Source organism: Lycorma delicatula, chromosome 3, assembly GCF_047948215.1.
Source record: "Lycorma delicatula isolate Av1 chromosome 3, ASM4794821v1, whole genome shotgun sequence".
NCBI lineage: Eukaryota > Metazoa > Arthropoda > Insecta > Hemiptera > Fulgoridae > Lycorma > Lycorma delicatula.
In genome coordinates this window covers 184,683,595-184,705,161 of record NC_134457.1, presented here as the reverse complement: position 1 = coordinate 184,705,161, position 21,567 = coordinate 184,683,595, and the positions used below count along the sequence as shown (strand labels likewise).

The following is a 21,567-nucleotide window of genomic DNA, read 5'->3' as shown; positions in this document are numbered from 1 at the left end:
AAAAATGGCATATATTAATGTCATAAAACAATTATTCTAATCAAAATTCGATTTATCCGATAAATAAATCAAGAGTAAATTTATATTTTAGATAAAAAATAAATAAATTTGGAAAGGTACAAAATGAATATTTTTCTAACTTTTCATTAAACATTTTTTGTGATTATTTTAATTAACTTAATTTAATTTTTTTTTTTAGCCTCCGGGAATAACCGTCAGGTATGAGTAAGTGAAGTGACTTTATAGTCTTATAAAGTCTCGGGTCGATCACTTCTGAGACGTGTGATTAACTGAAAACCAACCACCAAAGAACACCGGTATCCACGATCTAGTATTCAAATCCGTATAAAAGTAACTACCGCCTTTATTAGAATTTGAACGTTAGAACTCTCGACTTCGAAATCAGCTAATTTGCGAACTTAATTTAAATAAATAAATGCTTTCGTTTGGAGCGGTTCCTTTTTTTAATTTTATTCGCATTTAATATTACGAGTAAAGTATGTCCATTTCGACTTCTCCATTAAAGACCAATGGTACAAATCGGGATCAAAACCGACAACAAGCACTTACGTTTACCATATCGGTAATATAAAAATGTTTATGAAACATGAAACGAGCACCTTCTTGTTGTAATGTTATTTCCTCGGATACTGTTTTTACGAAAATTTACAACTTCATATTCATCACCGCCTGCGATTCAACAAAGGATTTCAAATAAAGTTAAAAAATAATATCTTTAGGTTTATTTTTTTAATAGTCGAAAAAACTACAAAATTTTATACTTCAGATTTTTTATGGCATAAGCTAATTTTTCCCGGCTTGTCATCGTACAATAACGAGTGCGATTAGATGAGATTCCGAATCATGCGATCCGGGTGACTATTTAGGTGGAAATATCAGCGATCCAAAGCGCATATTGTGATGAAGTCCGATCACAGATAAGAATTAAAGTAAGGGTGATCTACGAGCGCCCAAACGTTTTACGTTATCATATAAAATAGTAGTGCAAGATACGATCGAAAAACTGATAGGAGTTGAATCATCACCGTGTACGATTTAGCAATAATGATACTTCCTGAATTTATTATCGTATCCCCGACTGCAACAGGAAAATAATACAAAAACGTGAATGATTCATAGAAAAAAAAGAAACATGTAGATATTATTAGATTCGCAACTGTACCGAATGGCAGATACAAGGCCAGAAACTCCCTTAACAGTAGATACAACATTCAAAATGCACGCACAGTAGTATTCTCAGAATGCGAAATAAAACCAACGAAATTAAACAATAAGTTATTTTGAGACAATAAAATGTATCGTAATGGTGCCGACCTCACGCACTCAATCAGTTGTGCAAATATTTCGATGATGTATGGAAGTCCCTAGACCGGCGTGCCCGACCATCGATTTCCCATTGCTTCTCCTCTTTCTTTAGAGTTATTTGAAGCATAGAGCATATCGTTATGGGAAACCATAAACGCGTAAAAGAATTGACTTTCAACAGTCTGAGACAGGAAACGAAGCTCACTGATTGAGAGGAACCTCCCATAAAACATCTTTAGGCAGTATCCAGGAAAACGAAAATGATTCTGACAATATAATTAAAATAACTGTTGACTTACACGAGACGTTCCAAATCTTCGTTCCAAAGTTATTCTTTGTGTGTAAGCAGGTTATTGTCTAAGTTATCTAAAATCCAAAAGTTATACAATTTCTTTCTCTTTACGCTGATTTCTAACATCTCTTTATTGCGTTATGTAATTGAATTTTTGGGTGAAGGTAATACATATTTTTTCGTTTTGTTGAATTTTTGATAATAATAAACATTACTGTTAATCATTTTTATTTCAATTAGCGAAGGAAGCGAAAACAGCACAAAATTCCAGACTGCATTTTTTTCAGATAGCGTAATATTGACCCGTTTTAACAATCTCTGCCGTATTTCGGTTGTTGTCAACCGATTTTAACAAATAAAGCGTTACTTTGTTTATAACAAAATGCATTTTACAATAAAACATAATACAATAAAACTAATATTTATACAGCAATAATGATTAAAACTTTTAAATAGCCGTTATTTAAACATTTTTCAATTTAAAATTTTGAATCTTTTTTTTTATTTTGTAGGAGTTACTGAATAAATATTTTGATTCATAAAATGTTTCAGTCCGTATTAAAGACAAACATTTTTATTGAAAACACAGAATGGTGGAAGGACGGAAATTAAAGCGAGGTAGAGATCATTCGTTTAGTAATTTCATTTTTTTTTTATTTTGACCTGAATTAGTTCCTAAAGTTTTACAAATATCTCCCGCAACTCCAGAATATACAGTAACTAAAATAAATAATTTAAGTAGCCAAATATTTATTCCGAATTAAAGTTAAAAATGACCTACTATTGCCACGCATTGTTTCAATCTGCTAAGTAAAACAATAATAGTATTAATGAACTTTCTCAAAATAACGCTACAGATGAATGTCAATTACTAAACTGATAAGATTTTGGATCGATGGAATAATAAAACCATATTATAATAATACGCTCAAACGCGCAATATTAAAAATGTTTGTTGGCATTGCAACATCGATTACAAACTTAATAAAAATTATTGGAATACGCTAAGAGTAGGTAATAAAATTTGTGTTATGAGATAAAGTAACTTTAAAACCGGTTTTTACTAAAAAAAAAATAAAAATTACCAAAAATACAATAAATGAAATAAAATATTGGTAGACGTATTAAATTTCCATCATATCTAAGGAAAAAAGATAATGGGAATCAATAGTATGTACGTAGTAACTATTATACCCCATGATCAACGCCAACAAACCAGTTTTACATGACACCACGATTAGCCGGAGGGCATGAATTCCACGAGAAGAAAGCTTAAATTCTTTTCTTTTAATAGATTAGATAGTATAAAATAACAATGATTTCACAAAATAATATTTCAATGGAGTGGCTAGGATAATTTTTTAATTAATCTAAACGGTTCTTTTTAGTTTATCAACTGACGGAAACGTTATGCTTGTACGAGTAAAGTAAAATTATTTTTGCTAACTACATTACATACAAAACTGTAATTTTCTTTATTTATAGATGTTACTTCGTGTATACACATCAAAAACGTGTACAAATATACTAATACAAATTTCAAAAAGAAATTAAATATAAAAAAAAAAAAACAAAACTCGACATTAATTTAACGTGCAAATAAACAGATTTCTCTTAACGTTGAGAATTCTGTGAAATAGTTTGATCGACATACATTCATTACCAGGAATCTTCAACTTTTTAACAGTTAGTAATTCCCAAAAACGTAACCGGTATCATAAACAACCGTATTAATGAATAAAAATTACCTATCTGCTTACAAATTGTGTAAAATACGTTTATGTTACATGTATGTTAGTAAAACATTCAAAGGTTAGTAGACGAGCCGACATGAAACCCGAATCATTCCCGAAAATAGTTAGCTAAATTCACAGAAAATGAAATCCTACATCAAATTTACTACGGAAAGCGAGTTTAAACCGACTTCCCATTCCCTTATTCTTTGTGCTATACTGCTGGATATCACACACTAAGCCGGTTAATTGAAAGTATATTGCTGTCAAGAAGGTAATATATAGATTATTTAGAATAAAAAATAACACTCAATTACATGGGGAAGTAATACAGTCGACAACCTACCCCATCAGTGATAATCTGACTTCGAATGAGAAAAATAAACAACATTATTTTTTTCAAGTCGACTGAGGTCGCCCTATGTATATACTTAAGTATACAAATATATGTATGTATATACTTAAGTATACAAATATATGTATATATATACTTAAATAAAATGGATATTCAATACAACTCCAATATTTTATTTCCTTTACTTTTACATTTTTGTTAATTTTAATCTTTTATTACAGACCGTTTTAACGTTATTTTACCTTATATCATGAATTTCTCTAGCTACTCCTAGATAACATTTTTAACTACTAACATTATAACATTAACTACAATTTTTAAATATTCCTAGCTAACATTTTTAATATTACGTATTTGAGCGTATTATTATACGATTTTATTATTTCATTGAGCAAAAATGTTATTAGTTTCAAAATTATCAACACTTATCCCTAAGGTAAAATTGCTAATAAGGTATATCCCTAAGGTATATTGCTGATAAGTGACATTATCGAGACTATCACAGTAGCTGGCTGAACAACGGACACCGTTAATCTCATAGAGAATAACTCTCATTGGCAACGCTTGTACAGTCTGAAGAGATGCTTTAGATGTTTCATTAAGAATGATTAGAGTATACAGAGTAAAGCAACAAATGTGTTTCTTTCTGTTGGTTTTTTATAGGCAAAAAATCAAGGAAAAACGGTATCGCGCAACTCCTGTTGCAATAACTTATAATCAACCATAACACAAGTCTATTTTACAAGGACAAGCGCGGTAAGTTCAAACTTTTATTTCTAAATACTCGAGTCATTCGATTACGAAATAAGGCGATCTCCTTATTCCCCCTTCGCGAACGCGAATATTTTCATCAAATGTAAAAACCAACCATCCTTTTTTCCTAACGTAAGAAGATGAAGACTGCCTAAGGACAGCGAAGATTGTGGAAGAAAAGGTCCAAAAACCGCCCGATGGGAGAGAAGAGGCCTGCACTTACCCCGTGTCGCCATTTTCAGGTCTGCAGAACAATATATGGTTTACGGTCTGTAAATCATTTACACCCCGTTTACAGAACGACAAGCTAAAGAAGAAAAGAAGAATGAAATCGGCCCGCCAACACGGACTGGAATCCGACCCGACCGAGTCCAGCCGAGATGCAGCAATTAAGACAGCCCGAGTGAAGAGAGTTCCCTACCTTCATCTCAGCAACCATCCGTCATCCTTTCCTAATTCTTACATTCATATCACCGCCAGCACATCCGACTTTCTCCGGAAAGGGTTGCGTATTGCATCTTCCAAATACTAGAGGCCCCGAAAGGCGCATTCCTGCTAGGCCGGAAGGCGGTAACACCGAAAGGACTTCAGGGAACGGACTGAAATGCAATCACGGCGGGAGAACGAAGCTTACAAGCAGCTAGTCTCCCACGGTCAGCCCCGGTCAACAAATTCTCCCCGGTCTAAAGGATCAGAACGCATCCCAACCCCGTAGGGGGAAGACCTTCTGACGTTACCGGTCGCCACACCACCCCCTCCGTTCCAAGCCCTGAGGTTGTCTTTAGACCCTCTAACTCATTACATCTCACAGTCATCGGCCAGGCCTCGGTCGGGATGCCACCGATGTAAATGCCTCGGCAGACATTTGCACCAGTAAAATACATATCAAATTTCGCCTTCACGTAGGCCTCAAACGGACATCTTCACATCCAACCAAACATTATTCCCTCAAACTAACTGACCGAAACCGCGGAAGCGCGAACCCGCGCCAAGTACAGATTTGACAACACCGTTCGTGACTGTAAATGCCTCAGAAAACGAACGAGTTTAAAGTTAAATTAGTGCTACACTCATACCGATCAAAATTATGTCTTACACAACATAGAAATTCAAACCTACACTCAAATAAGTCGAACAATTTAGGTCACCTAACAAGGGGAAGGCAACTTCATTCCGGTCCGCGCAGGAGCCGGGGACAAACTCCGTACCACCACTCAGTCCATCATGGTGTCTCGAGTGGCATTACAAAGTCACGATCAGGACCGCCCCCGGTCGCACGGGTTAACCTACCCCGGCGGCGCACCACCCCCACCAGCGGGGGCCCCAAATCGAATCACAAACAATACCAATATAACCGTGGCACGATGCCAATGCGCCTGCCTCCAGCCAATCCAATGCCTAAGCCGGAACTCTAGCCACCCGGGATCCTACCACGATCAAATACCTTGATTAAACTCCCTCTGCAGACTACACACCGCCAGGGCGGGAAGAAAACCAGCTACTATAAACCACTCCTCGCGGATCATCCAATTAATACGGAAGGATCGGAAGGCAGCGTCCATAAATAAAACAAAATATATATATAACCGCCACTAAATAAATAATTACCCCGATAAAAGAAAAACACAGCAGCAAAGGACTTTTGTCCAGATTCTGCGATTAGTAGGGAGTTACAAAATCTCCCGTTATTCTTGCGTTCTGTTCTGTCATTTGATTTCCTATACACGTTAACGTATTTCACATTTATTTTATAATGCCATAAACCAAAGATGAAGCAGTAAAAAAACTCCAGCCTCCTAGAAGTCAATCGAGGTGATCTGAAGTGTAAGAAACAAATAATGCTATTTATTTTTCTCAGTCGCAGAGAGATAATCGCAGATGGGATATGTTGTCGACTGCATTACTCCCCCCTCCAAAAATAACTGGCAAAATGTAATTGGGACAGTAATTAACAAATATATCTTTGACATTCTTACAGAAACGGATGTTGTTTTTTATTCTAGGTAATCAAAACCTAAAGAGATCTATCACCCTGTAGATAATGGTGTCTATGTATTTACAAGCATCAGAGGATCTGCTTATAGACTACCGAAAACATTAATTGTATTTGAATGCCTACGAATGTAAATATAGAAAATATCCTAACGGATTTAATACAGAGTTGCGTTTTAATAACAAGTCCCAATGCTGTAAAATACTAATTTATAAATTCAGTTCTTTCCGGTTGATTTTAATGCCTTAAACAACATTTCTGGGAAATCTACCAGAAAGGAGACGCACAAACGAACACTCGCGCACCAATATGAAATGATAAGATTTTCACAAGGAAAAACTGGTAAAAAATAATAGGATATGAAATGGAGAATTATTTATTACATATTTCCTTCGATTTCACTAAACTGTTTAAATACTTCTAATTTCATTAAAAACTTCCTTCACTAGACAAGAGGAAGTGATAACGTTACAAAAATCTAAATCATTATACATGACATCACCAATTTAAGATACAAGACAATTTATTTTTTTTTTTTTTTAATTTTTTTTTATCATTCAGTCACTAAACGTCTACAATATATGCATAAAAACTGTTAACTGAAAACATGTACAAGTCTTATTCTGGATACAAGATTTAACACTGAAAATTCAGTCGAACATAACATGTTCAAACTACTGCTTTGATTTTTTAGACCCTAAGTATTTTAAGTTTTAATATATAAATAAATATATACATATAGACCAGTATGGTAAATTTAGTGAAATGGATAGCACATGATTTTGCTTCGCTTAGGTTTTCTTTGAATTTTTTTTATTTTGGGGGTTTTAATTTTTGTCTTTGTTTTAGTTGTATTTTTGCATTTTGATTTTAACTTAATTGATTTTGATTGATTAATCTTTATAATTTTAAACAATTTTTTATATTTTATGTTTTTATCTCTTGTTTTGATTACAATTTTAAAAAATTTTTAATTTAAATAAAAGTTTTAAAAATTTTATATAAGATTTTAAAGTATGAAAAGTTAAATTTAATTTAAAGATTTTTAATAAAATTTAATTTGTTTAAAAATATTTTTAACATAAAATTATAAGTGAATAAGTGGTTTGTTATTATGGATTGAAAGTTCATGATGTTTTTGTAATATATATATATATATATATATATATATATATATATATATATATATATGCAGCTGATGATGCGAATCAAGATCGCGAAAGCGCTTCTGTTTGTGTAATGAAATAAGTTAAGTCATCCTATTTAAATTATTCTGTAATTAGGGTTGATCTATTAAATATAAATTAATCTGCATTGTTACAAAGGAGTATGGTTATTAAAAGAATTGCTTTAAAAATATATATATATATATATTAAAAATATATTATATATTATTTATATTAGTACCCTCTTTCAAAAAATGAAGATAAGGTGCTGTATTTCCTTTTTTCCACAAAAAAACAAAATGCCATCGACCCGACTAAATTATGTTAAGCTGACGTATTAATACTAACAGGGTTCCGCAATTAATCTACTACTTCTTTTTTTTTTAAATTCAGAAGGGAATTCGAGTCCTAGTATTAATGGGTAAATCATCATATTATGAAAATGACGGCTCTTACAAATTAATTATTCAAAATAGCATTTAATTATTAAGAAAACCGAAAACTTAACAACTATTAGTAAATAAACTTTTAATATTTTGTCATAAAGAACTAAATGAATGCAAAATATTTCCAAGTTTGATGCACAGATATCAACAAATATTCAATGAAGACAGTTTTTGTTTGTTAATTTAATTACTTTACAAATTACATAAATAAAAACCTGTAAAACATATTCCTAAAGCAAACATTTTTAAAAACGTAAAGCATGTAAATTAAGTAAATAAAAATGATAAAGCAATAAATTAACTGTGGACTACATAATCAGAACCGTTCATTGAAACTGCAGTAATCCATTTACAGTAACTGTCACAACTGCCGTTAATATCGATAACAAAAACTGTACGGTACAAACATTTCCACTAAAAAGTATTGTAAATGGTTTGTGAAGATTAAACGTTTAATCTTTTGTGTTTGAAAAAAGCTTTCTAAAAATAAGCATTCTATAATGTACAGAACAGAGTCCGCTTTCTTAGTTTTAAGAACAAGAAAATTGTTAAGTTCTCCACTGTCACAATTATGCATTACGGAATTTAGCGGGAAACTATCTGGCTAAGTATTCAATAAAAAAAATAATAATAATAACAGACTGCGTTTCGTGAAAGGAACATACTATTAACTACTCGAATTCTTAAAAGTCGGATAAAATAATCACATTTATGATACAAACGGCCATTTTTTTTTTCATCAGAGAATCCTTTTTAGATGAACATCAGTTACCATGAGGCAAAACTCGATGCTGCAAGATAAAATAATGACGAAGGATCAATCCGTAATGCACTTGTAACATCGTAATACGGATATCGGTGGCGGAGTGGTAGCATCTCGGTTTTTGGTTTGAATCCCGGTCAGACATGGCATTTTTAATGCGCTACAAAATTCCATTCCCATATCCTACGTGCAAACGTCAAGCTTATGTGACGATATCAATCAAGAAAAAATAAATAAATAAACATTACCGTAAGGAAATTAGGCAAAATTCTACGCAAGAAATGGTTGTTATAAGCTTTTTTCAAGGATGATCGGTATGATCTGATCAAGTTTATTCTGAACCTAAACGTATCCTTAAAAATTTCATGTTACAGGATTCTTATACAACATCATATTTAATATATACACGAGTGCATTTATTATTTCCACATGTCTTATTCTGATATATGAATATTATTAAATCTAATTATTATGAATTTAGCAGCAGATAATTTCCTGAAAAATTAATCGTTTTACAGTCGACACATTTTCCACAGGTAAATTACAGTTACTTCAGCAAAATCAGCGTATTTCAATATTTTAAACCTTTGGAAGGACGAAAACGTATTCTATTAAGTAAAGAGAGGAGGAAAACGAATCTGAGAGACATCCATTAACTTAAAATATACTAAGAGAACGGGAATTATAGTCATCACCATTTATCCTTAGATGCAATTCAATTAACTTCTATATCGCAAAAAGAAGACTTAATTGTTTTAAGGATGATCGATACGCGTACATTTAATTTAAATAGCTTTTCCAGGACTACAGCAAGTGATACAACATTAAAACACAATATAATCCCATGTATAGTTGTAACTGAGTGTAGTTGTCATCTTTTCAGCTGTTCGAACTCGTGGCTCATCCACAGTCGCATAGAGACGGGGAATAAGGTTATTTTTTCCCACACAAAGAAATTCATAAGTACTAAATCGTGCGATTACTGTATTCAGAAAAAATGTTCAGCACATCCAACTGAGGTTAAATGATTAAATGCGACTGATACTGATTGATTGATACTGATTGGTTTGCTCAAGTTCTTACAGGCAACTAATGCTGGTTTCAGGCGGTACTAAAGTATGATAAAATATACACGAATAAATGCAGTAAGTCGATTGTTCATACCTAAGCTCAACAATTCCTTGCAACAGAAAAGTGAAAGAGGAAGTCAATCATAGGACTGTAGCAGGAGATAGATTTTAATAGGGATTATAGACTAAGATTTTAGGATATGAGGGAATAGAACAATAAAAAAGAAAAACCTTTTAAAATCTTCCTATACTCCAACCTTTGTTACTCCACCGTGATAAACGTAACAGAAAAAGTAAGATAATCACGTACGTACTTAATAAATGGAATTCTGATAAGGGCAGTTAGAAAGATTAAAAGGAGTATAAAATTAGGAACCAGAATATCATAACCACAGCAAACGGTAAATTCCTTTACCAACAAAAAAAAAAAAATTAAAAGTTCTTAATTGAGAAACTGAAAGACGTTGAGGGAGAATGAAATTAATTTTAAAATAAAATAATGAAAACAGTCCAACATCAGTTCTCGAACAAGTCAACAGCACTCAAAATCCAACAAATTATGCCTAATTCTACCAACCATAAAAGATGTTATCATAATTACCACAAGTTTAATAACAAAATAGAAACATTTGTGAGCACTGCATTCTCTATTTATTGATTCCTTTTACGATTGTAATCATGTTTGATAACTTCATGAATAAAGGCGGCTGGATGTAATTACTCCTAAAAGCATCCCATGACAATCTTGAAAAGTAGTATACGAGGTCTGTAAATAAAGTAATAAGACTGGCTCAGAAAAACTTTTTATCTACAATCCAATTATAAATTGACCTTATCAACTTCGAAATAATTCCCTTGGGAAGCTACACAACGCTTCAAACCGTTTTTCCACTCTGCATAGCAGTATTGTAATTCAGAAAACGGAATATCCTTCAGATGGTCGGTTAATTGTTTTTTTTTTGTTGTCTTCTACTGTTCCAAAATGGTGTCCTGTGAGGTGTTTTTTTTAAAGTCGGGAACAGGAAAAAGTCGCAGGGACTGAAGTCAGGTGAATACTGTGGTTGAGGAACTATAGGCATGTTTTCATTTGCCAAAAACCCATAATTGAAAATGCAGTTTGTCATGATACAGCATCCAGTTGTCTTTGATGGCTGGTCTCACGCGGGCAACTCTTTTCCGCAGTCTTTCAAGATTTCTCGGTAAACATATTCATTTAGTCTGTCCTATAGGCAAAACCCTTATAAACAATTCCACTGCTATCGAAGAAACAAATTAGCATGGTTATGATTTTTGATTTGCTCATTTTTACTTTTTAGGGACGTCGTGAGTTTGAAGTGTGCCACACCTTGCTCTGGCATTTTGTTTCTGGGTCGTACTCAAATATCCAAGATTTAACACCAATAGTAACATTTTTTTTTTAGAAAATCAGGGTCAGTTCCAATTCGCCCTAGAAGATAGCGGCACACTTCCACCCTGTTAGTTTCTGTTCAAAAGTAAGGTTTTTTTGGGGCCAATTTTGGACAAACTTTTTTCATGTCCAATTCGTTAGTCAACATTTTATGGACTGTGGTACGGTTCAAATTCAATTGTTCTGCAATCATTTGATAGTTAATCGCCAGTCGTACCGAATCAAGTCTCTGATTCGCTCAACATTGTCGTGACTTTTTGATATTAGCGGTCTTCCAGAGCGCAACCCACCGGGTTGGTCTAGTGGTTAACGCGTCTTCCCAAATCAGCTGATTTGGGAGTTGAGAGTTACAGCGTTCAAGTCCTAGTAAAGCCAGTTATTTTTACACGGATTTGAATACTAGATCGTGGATACCGGTGTTCTTTGGTGGTTGGGTTTCAATTAACCACACATCTCAGAAATGGTCGAACTGAGAATGTACAAGACTACACTTCATTTACACTCATACATATCATCCTCTGAAGAATTATCTAAATGGTAGTTACCGGAGGCTAAACAGGAAAAAGAAAGGTCTTCCAGAGCGTGGATCGTCCGCAACTGATTCCCGGCCATCTGAAAATGTTTTAAACTTGGGCTAGTAACAGAGCGTCATCTCCATACGCCCTTTTCAATTTTGAAAAGGTTTCAGTAACATTCTCACAGAGTTTAACACAAAACTTGATTGCACATCGTTGCTCATAATTAGTATCGTTCATTTTTGTAACGCATAACAAAAACTCGTTTCACGAAAAGTTTGTTTACCTCTCACGTGACAACAATAGACAAAAAATATTAATACCTAATATAAATCAGCTGTTCATAAAACCATAGGTTTACTAGTAACTTTACAGTGTTGCCACTTTGGCTGCCAAAAAAAATCTATAGTCTCATTACTTTATTTACAGACCTCGTAAGAATTAAGTGATTTCCTGCTGTCTTCTTCTCTGAGCCAAATGTACAAAAATTCACAAGGTATTCACTGATAACATCAGTTAACTAAAGATAAAAAGTTAAAAAGATAAAGATTTAATTTGGCTGTTCATTCTATTTTACAGATGTAGATGAATTGCTAAACATAAATAATAAAGGAGACGGAAGAAATAATTTGCTAACAATATTTCTCCTCGCCTGGATTGTTTTTGTCGTTACAAAATGAATATCACTATACTAATAAAGAAAAAATAACTGCAGTTTAAATTATTAATCATGCAATAAGTATTGCAACTCTCACTAATCTAGAATAAGATTAAAGTAACTAGAATTAGAAGAATTAATTGAAAAATACATAAAAATATAACTTTCATAAATATAAATCTTGCTTTCCAAATCTTTTTTTAATAAAAGTAATGAATTGACTTAAAATTAATTATCGATTAAAAGTAATTGCTGATGACTATTTGTTTCCTAAAACATGCTAAATAAATATCGAATTTTACTTTAATATTTAAAAACATGTTTTACTGATTAAATGAGATGTTAACATTAAATTAATTAATAATTAGACAACATTCTCTGTAATTAAACAAAATAAATAATAATAATTGTTAATCTACTGACACATTTCATTGAAATATTTCATGATAAAAAAATGTTGAAAATAAAACTATTTCACATATTTTTTTAGTATTTTTTTTGTTTTGGAAACTGAAACCATACATTTTACAAAATGTGTAGTTTCAGTATTACAAATTGTAATATATTGTATATATGTTGTAAAAATATTATAAATATTCATTAGGCGGATTAAGACTGTCAATACAGATCAAACAAAAACTCTATCTGTTTAAGAAAAAAGTTAATATATACTTTTTTACGTTTAATTTTATTTTTTATTATCAACTACTGTACCCATTTCAAATTTCCACCAGTTAAAAATTCAAAACTTACCAAAATATATTTTCACTTAATTATTATACAGACGTTCAAGAGGCAAGGGAAATAATTTGGCAGCTTATTCTAGAACTTGAAATAAGGAAAAAGTACATACAAACATATGACCGAAAACGCTTTGTTATCGAATAAGGGAATTTTTCCGGGAAAAAGTTTTCCCGGATTTTAGTTACCCAGCTGAAATGAGGTCATACTGAGATTTTTAAGGCGCTTATAGGAGAATGTTAAAAATCAGATGGGTGGATAAAGTGACAAATGAAGAGGTATTGCGGCAAATAGATGAAGAAAGAAGCATTTGGAAAAATACAGTTAAAAGAAGAGACAGACTTATTGGCCACATACTAAGGCATCCTGGAATAGTCGCTTTAATATTGGAAGGACAGGTAGAAGGGAAAAATTGTGTAGGCAAGCCATGTTTGGAATATGTAAAACAAATTGTTAGGGATGATCTTGGAGAGCTGCATCAAACCAGTCAAATGACTGAAGACAAAAAAAAAATATATAGGGTAAACTTGATAGTTTATTGACCTGAAAAATCGAACACACCACAGTCCCAGAACTGTATCTTACTTTTCATAATATCCAAAGTAAAACAGAAAAATTCAACGACGAATAACAAGTTTTTTTTCGTTTGAAGTACAATAACTTTGTTAAATGGCTAATAATATGTAATTATTTTATCAAAGCTTGTAGAGAATTTCATTCTGAGAAAACAGTTGAAATAAAGTATATGAAAAAAAAAATATCATCTTTTATTACTAAAAATAACAGAAAAATGTTACGAATTTGTAAAAACAGCCGTCTTTAGTACAATAAATTTACACCTTTGAAATATTAAATTACTTTAAAAACATTCACGATGGTTTATACTGAATTACTTTAAAATAAATTTTCGAAAATCCCACCACTGACATCGATGCACTTTTCAACTCGTTTCCTTACATTTTCTGTCGCCAATCTAATGGTATCTTCGGGTTCCTTGAAGAGGGCAGCCGCATTGAGAATGCGAGCAATCAGTTTATCACGTCTTACGTTTTGCTTGTTTATCTCACATTAATGGAACTAAACTAATCGAAATATATTCGATAAACTTTGTTTTATATGACGAATACTTCAATACTTTTTAAACTGTATAAAATATGTATAATTTAATTTAAGTGTCATTTATTCAAACTTTTATTCATAGTATTTAATGTCGTGTGTTGATCGTTTGACTCTGTTCAAATTTGTTTGAATGCATAAAAAAATCTTTTTTTATTCACGCCAAAGAAGTATAACTTCTTACTTGCGTACATAAGTATACACAAGCTTTTTTTATACTGATGAAATACTACAGCACTTAATAAAACTATTAAAAATTACTGACAAATATTCAAATTAAAAGCAAACTTGCTTCTAGAAGATCTTTAAAGATGCAATCACACAAATCCTTCATCGGCAAACATTAGTGGCCCTATTGTAGCCATATCCATCTTGATGTAGTTACTAAACATCATTTAAGAAAGAGTTAAAAAATTTAACTTTTTTAAAATGCCTATCAAATATGTACGCTCCCATTAAATCATAATAATGGGAGTTTTACTCCCTACATTGAAAAACAGCAGATTTCATTAAAATAGTCATTAAATTTAAACATAAAACTTCATTAAATTTAAATATATTAAACTAAACGATTTTAATTCCTCCAGTTGTCGTTAAAGTTCAACTGACTGCTGACTGATTACTATAAAAGCAGCTAAATTTTTCTCTGCGATGAACAAAGCCTTATATTTTAAAACAACATTTACAATATCAAAGATTTTAAAGAAATGGATTATGGTTTGATTTTAAACAAATTAAAAATCAATGAAACTGCAGACGAGTTGAATATAAGTCATGGCTCAGTAATTTCAATCATCCATGATTTTTTAATTTGAACAAACAGCCACAAAGAGAATCGTTCTAAAATTTTGCAAAGCTTTTAACACATTATGAAGATGAAAAAGACTTATTTCTGACATGAAAAATAACCACTAAAGCATGAACCCATCACTTTGAACCCAAGAATAAAGAATGATGGTTGATTTGCAAACATCTTTTATATCTCCCACAAGATTAAGACGCTTTCACAGAAGTGTGAGCCGAGCAGAAAGTTGATGTTAAGTCAAGAAGAGTTCAATTCTTATTCATATTACACTTAAAAGTGAAATACTAATTGGTGACAGCTAATAGTCAGATGCAGAGCTGAAAATCAAAAACTTGTCTAAACAAGATGTTAAACTTTCAAAATGTGTGACTTTACTTCAGAACTCAATCTCATCAGCCCACAAAACAACCTTTCGTCTTTAAGATCTTACTTTGCTGGCCACCCACCATGCGGTCCTTACTTAGTTACAAGTGGCTTTCATCTTTTTTCTCATTGTAATAGAACTGCAAGAAAAACATACTTGTTCAGAAAAACAAGCAGAATTGCTTGTTTATATATAAGCAGTATATAAATGGGGTACGAAAAACTACCTACCCCCCATTATAGGGGGTAAAACTCCCCTATAATGGGGGGAAAAAATTTTAATCTGGGTAAGAGATGTACTAAATGTATGAAAACTGAAGGAATTATGTAAACAATAATGCAGGATTCATTAATGGAAATGCAAATACTGAAAATAATATATTTTATATATATAAAATAATATATATAGGGTTCAAATACAGAGATAGAAGAACAATTGCTAACATTTACAGGAACCAAACAGCAACAGTAATAATTGAAGAACAGAAGAAAGAGGCTATAATAAGAAAGAGAGTCCGAAAAGGTTGTTCCCTATCCCCGTTACTTTTTAATCTTTACATGGAACTAGCAGTTAATGATGTTAAAGAACAATTTAGATTTGGGGTAACAGTACAAGGTGAAAAGATAAAGATGATACGATTTGCTGATGATATAGTAATTCTGGCTGAGAGTAAAAAGGATTTAGAAGAAACAATGAATGGCATGGATGAAGTCCTACGCAAGAACTACCGCATGAAAATAAACAAGAACAAAACGAAAGTAATGAAATATAGTAGAAATAACAAAGATGAACCACTGAATGTGAAAATAGGAGGAGAAAAGATTATGGAGGTAAAAGAATTTTATTATTTGGGAAGTAGAATTACTAAAGATGGATGAAGCAGGAGCGATATAAAATGCCGAATAGCACAAGCGAAACGAGCCTTCAGTCAGAAATATAATTTGTTTACATCAAAAATTAATTTAAATATCAGGAAAAGATTTTTGAAAGTATATGTTTGGAGCGTCACTTTATATGGAAGTGAAACTTGGACGATCAGAGTACCTGAGAAGTAAATATTATGAAATGTGGTGCTATAGGAGAATGTTAAAAATCAGATGGGTGGATAAAGTGACAAATGAAGAGGTATTGCGGCAAATAGATGAAGAAAGGAGCATTTGGAAAAATATAGCCAAAAGAAGAGACAGACTTATAGGCCACATATTAAGGCATCCTGGAATAGTCGTTCATATTGGAGGGACAGGTAGAAGGAAAAAATTGTGTAGGCAGGCGACATTTGGAATATGTAAAACAAATTTAGGTTAGGGATGTAGGATGTAGGGGGTATACCGAAATGAAACGACTAGCACCAGATAGGGAATCTTGGAGAGCTGCATCAAACCAGTCAAATGACTGAAGACAAAAAAAAATATTTATATATATATATTGATTTTCTAAACTTCACTCTGTGCTTTTTCAATTACACATGTATATATTCATGTTATATTACACATGAATATTTTTGAATTACACATACGTATATAAAAGCAGATATCCATCTTTTAATGTGAAATTCAGAGCCATCATTACTTCCTTGATACCTTATAATTATGTCTTAACTGTTCAAACCGGAAACTTGAAAGTTAGATAGCTAAACATTCCACAACAAGGAAGAATCTTTGATAGCAAGCTAACTTTGTTGCAAATTTTAAACATTTCAAATTCTAAAATTACATTCACACACTATAAAAATAAAATTTTGAATATTTTCTTTTAATTTATTTACAATAATAATAAAAAAATATTTATTTAATTTACAGTTTTACTAGTGAAATTTTTATTTATTAAAGTAATAAAATTACATAAAATTTGAGGAAAAAGAATAGGGAAATTCTCTAGGTATGAGGGATAAATCACCCTGTGACATCAAATGAATCAGGTTCAAGGGCAAATAAAGGAGTAATTTTTAATTAAGACTGAATACCTAATTAATGGTATACTTTCATAACTGGGGTTCAATTAATGGTACGCCTACTTATCTTAGAACAAGTCTGATTAAACCAATCAAAATCAAACATTAATTTGTTTGCAACAATTAAACAGCAAGAAAAATCATTAAAAATGTAATTTTATGAAAATATAATTCATGTTCTCCTAAAAACACAAAAACAAATATGTTGCAAATATTTCTCACACTATATAAACAAAATACATAAGAGAAATTGTTTATTATTACAAAATTACGAACTTAACTATTATTTTAAAAGCGAACATACAAAATTATTCAACAGTCCTCCATCATCATCATATCACTTTGATATGGTGACTATTTACACCCTAAATAACCATAGTAATTAAACAACAGTTTTCATAGCACTTTTATAAATTACAAATTTTTAAAGTAATTGCATTTTATCCATTTTTCTGTTATACATTCTACATCATATTCATTTTTCATTCCAGTAAACTTATAGATATTTATTTTCTAATGCTTGATTACGAGCATCAACCAAAGATCCTCCAAATAATTTAAATCATGTGTCAAAATTCATAGATATTGGTCATTATAAAATAAATGTGAATAAAATAATGAGAAATTAGTACATCAATGGTGAAAAAAGTTTCTTATTCAACTAGTAACATTACAAAGGATGGTCAAAATAATGCAAACATTAAAAGCAGATTGGCTTACGCAAGGAGAGCACAGAAAGAAGTCTTCTAGTTTCAAATACATATTTAAGAATTACAAACAAATTCATGAAAATATTTGTTTGGAGTGTAGTATGTTATGGAAATCAGACAAGAGAAAGAACAAAAAGTAAAAAAACAGAATCCTTTAAAATGTGGCATTACAGGAAGATATTGAAATTAGATATTTAGATCAACCAACAGGAGAGAAAAGAAATTTGTGGTACAATTTTGTACAAAGGTGATCTATTAGCAAAGAACAGAAGGCAATGTAGAAGTAACTAGTATCAAATCAACCAACTGACTGATAAGTAAGAAAAATAAAAACATTTTGATTTGATACTAATTTTAATTTTTAGTATTAATAATACACAAAAAAAATATAGTTTGGTTAAAATTAGTGAGTGTGAGAGTGCGTGCAATATATTATTTTTAATTTTGAAGAAATCAGTGCAAACCTTTATGTACTTTTACAGCAAATTTTACAATTCAACTACTTCAGTTTGCATCTACTGCCATAAGCTAAATTATTAAAAAAAAAATCACTTTATTACAATGAAACAGAAGGTAAAGTAGAATACATGGTGAAAGAAACACATATGGCATTGTTATTATACATTGTCTGGATTCTCCAGACAAGGCCATTCTATATGCAAGAGGAACCCAGTAATGACAATGGAACATCAAGCACACAGTATTGGAGGTAGCGCAAAGAGCACTCCATGCTCTAGTTCAGATCTCAGTAATAGTTAAAATAAAAGAAATAATAATAAAGATAACAATGTTAAGGCACTGTAACTTTCTTATTTTCTTTTATAGAACAATAGCAGACATGTATAAATGCACCCAAGTTTTTTACATTTTTATTATACCCTGAAATCACTCAGTCAATGTAATCTAATAATTATTTGTAAGTTTTTATTATTAATAAAATAAAGAAAAGTTGTTGAGTACTATTAAACTAACCACTCTCAGTATGGTGAAACAATTTGCTAATTTGACTGGTTTGATGTTATTTCCACTCCTTTCTCTTCTGTGCTAATATTTAATACATCACAATCTTGTCATTTCATTTATGTAATCCAATCTTTATCTTCCTTTACAGCTTTAAACCTTTACAACCAAATTAAAAATGTCTGGATGTCGTAACAGACAGCCCTAGTACATCTTTTTAAAAAATTCTGCTACAAATTTTTCTCCTTTCCTATTCATCTTAATGTGATTCAATTTAAACTTCATTAAACTGCCTAATTTTTAACATCCTTTTGTAACAATTTTCAGTGTTTTACTTTAATAGTATCTATTAATTTAAATTCAATTTTTTATAAAAAAAAAAAAAAACTATTTTCAAGAAGAAAGTCAAATAAATGTAGTAATGAAAATAAATAAACAAAAAATATATAATTCTCAGCCTCACACAAACTCCATCTATGTGGGTACATAAATTACTTTAGATTTATAATTATTTTCTATTTGTACTAAGGAATTGACTGATTTGTAAGTCTGTCATTCTTTTCTTTCCCTCTGTTTTACCTATAATTCATTTTTAGCTACAATAATATTTTTATATATTTCTTTCTAATTATTAAATTCATATTCAATAGTAGCGGATTTCTTTTCTGTATCCAGAAAAGAAATCTTTTTTGTATTAAATTTAAAAAATACTGGGTCTTCAAGATAATAAATTTGAATCCATTATATTAAGTAAATTGTATAAATATATCATGTTTCATGAAAGGACTGTACAACCAATTTTAATTGGTAAAAGAATTCTTAAGTCACCAATTAAAACAGATTTTTTTAATTTATAATTTTAAACAAAACGATGATGTAAATTTCAAAATTTCTCAAACATAAGAAAATATACTTGCACAGTAAATTATTTTTTCAATAAGGATTCGTTACCAATAACCAAAACGTTAAAATCGAAACTTATGCCACTACCAGATAATTATCAACACCAAAAGTACAAAAGCAATAAATCAACACAGAAATAATATTTTATCTCTAATTAAATATATATATATCTTTTAGAACAAAAATAATTGAAAATAACCCAACAAAACGTATTGAAATCAAATATTAAAGAAAACCTTTAAAAAATTTAAAACTATTGGCAATGTTAACAGTATAATGTTTCAACTGAATTCTTAAATATTAAAATACTAAAGATCAACAAGACTTACTGTATTGCAGTATTCAATCGGGGAAAATACTCCTCATAAAGATATAACCTAATCCATTACCCCTAAAATTATGTGCCCTTAAATTTTACTCTCTCATTTAATCGTGGCAGTCATAAACCCCCTGCTTTTGGACTCCGAAAACAGCGTGTTATCTACAAATTTACCAACAAAAAACCTATGTTATATTAGGTTAGTTCCTTTTCTTAATTAAAGTGTAGAATAAAATTGAAATACCTTCTTTCCAATCCAAATCATAGAATGTTAACCAACTGGTAGAAATTTTGGACACTGGTAAACATCCACTAACGGAAACGCCCACAGAAATTGTTTTAAAACAGCTTCGGCTTCATTATAATATTATTAAATACTACTTGACAAAACATTAAGGTAACTAGTTAATTCTTTCTTTAACACACCATCTCGCATATTTCTTTCGCATTCCTACCCTGAGGGTGCAGCTAGCCTTCAAACATTACCGTTAACTTCCTCAAGAACGAAATACACGTCTTGAACACTAAACTAATAAAAATAAAATTTTTTACAACTAGTTACTTTTCACAAAACAAACTTAATACGATTTGATGACCGACAAACTTAACAATACTCTTAATAAACAACTTCAAACAAACTTCAAAAAGTTCACACTACACAGCCTGTCAAAGCACGTCTGTAGACTTACAGCAGGCATGCGTACGGTTGTGAGTCGTTAATTTTGTGAATACCTAACAGATGTCGGTAGTAACTTTGCTTTGTTACGTGAGACAGTAGAGTGGGAGGGAGTACACTGTTGTCTACTCTGTCGCTGTAATCGAATCTTGCTTGATTCGGAAAGTTTACTCCAGAGTTACTGCTTTGCGGCTGTTGCCGTATGTAACGATGTCAGTTGATAAATAATGAACACCAAATTCAGTCAATTTAGGGTTTTATTAGACTTTTTATCATATAACTGGTTTTTATTCTTAATAATTCTGGTAACAAACATTTACAGCTTATTCTATTTACAATCATTCTAATGATTGTATTAGTTGTATAATTACTGATAAAAGCGTATGTTCTTGTATTAGGCTCATATTCGGGTAATTGTAATAAACATTTGCCGTTTAATTCTATGCATCAGTCGTAAAATAATAATAATGGAGATTATGTTCATGTAAACTTATTTAGGTTGTCGAGATATAGTTAATGACAAACACGACAATTAGAATAATCA

At 31.2% G+C, this 21,567-nt stretch overlaps 1 protein-coding gene across 1 annotated transcript in view; it reads right to left on the bottom strand.

The window, feature by feature from the left end:
• Window positions 1-21,044, bottom strand: part of Cad87A (cadherin 87A) — a 233,733-nt gene extending 212,689 nt beyond the window's left edge. The window contains exon 1 of the mRNA XM_075361171.1: window positions 20,592-21,044. The gene's annotated coding sequence lies outside the window, so the exon portion shown is untranslated. The remainder of the gene's footprint in view (window positions 1-20,591) is intronic.
• Between the last annotated feature and the right edge of the window lie 523 nt (window positions 21,045-21,567).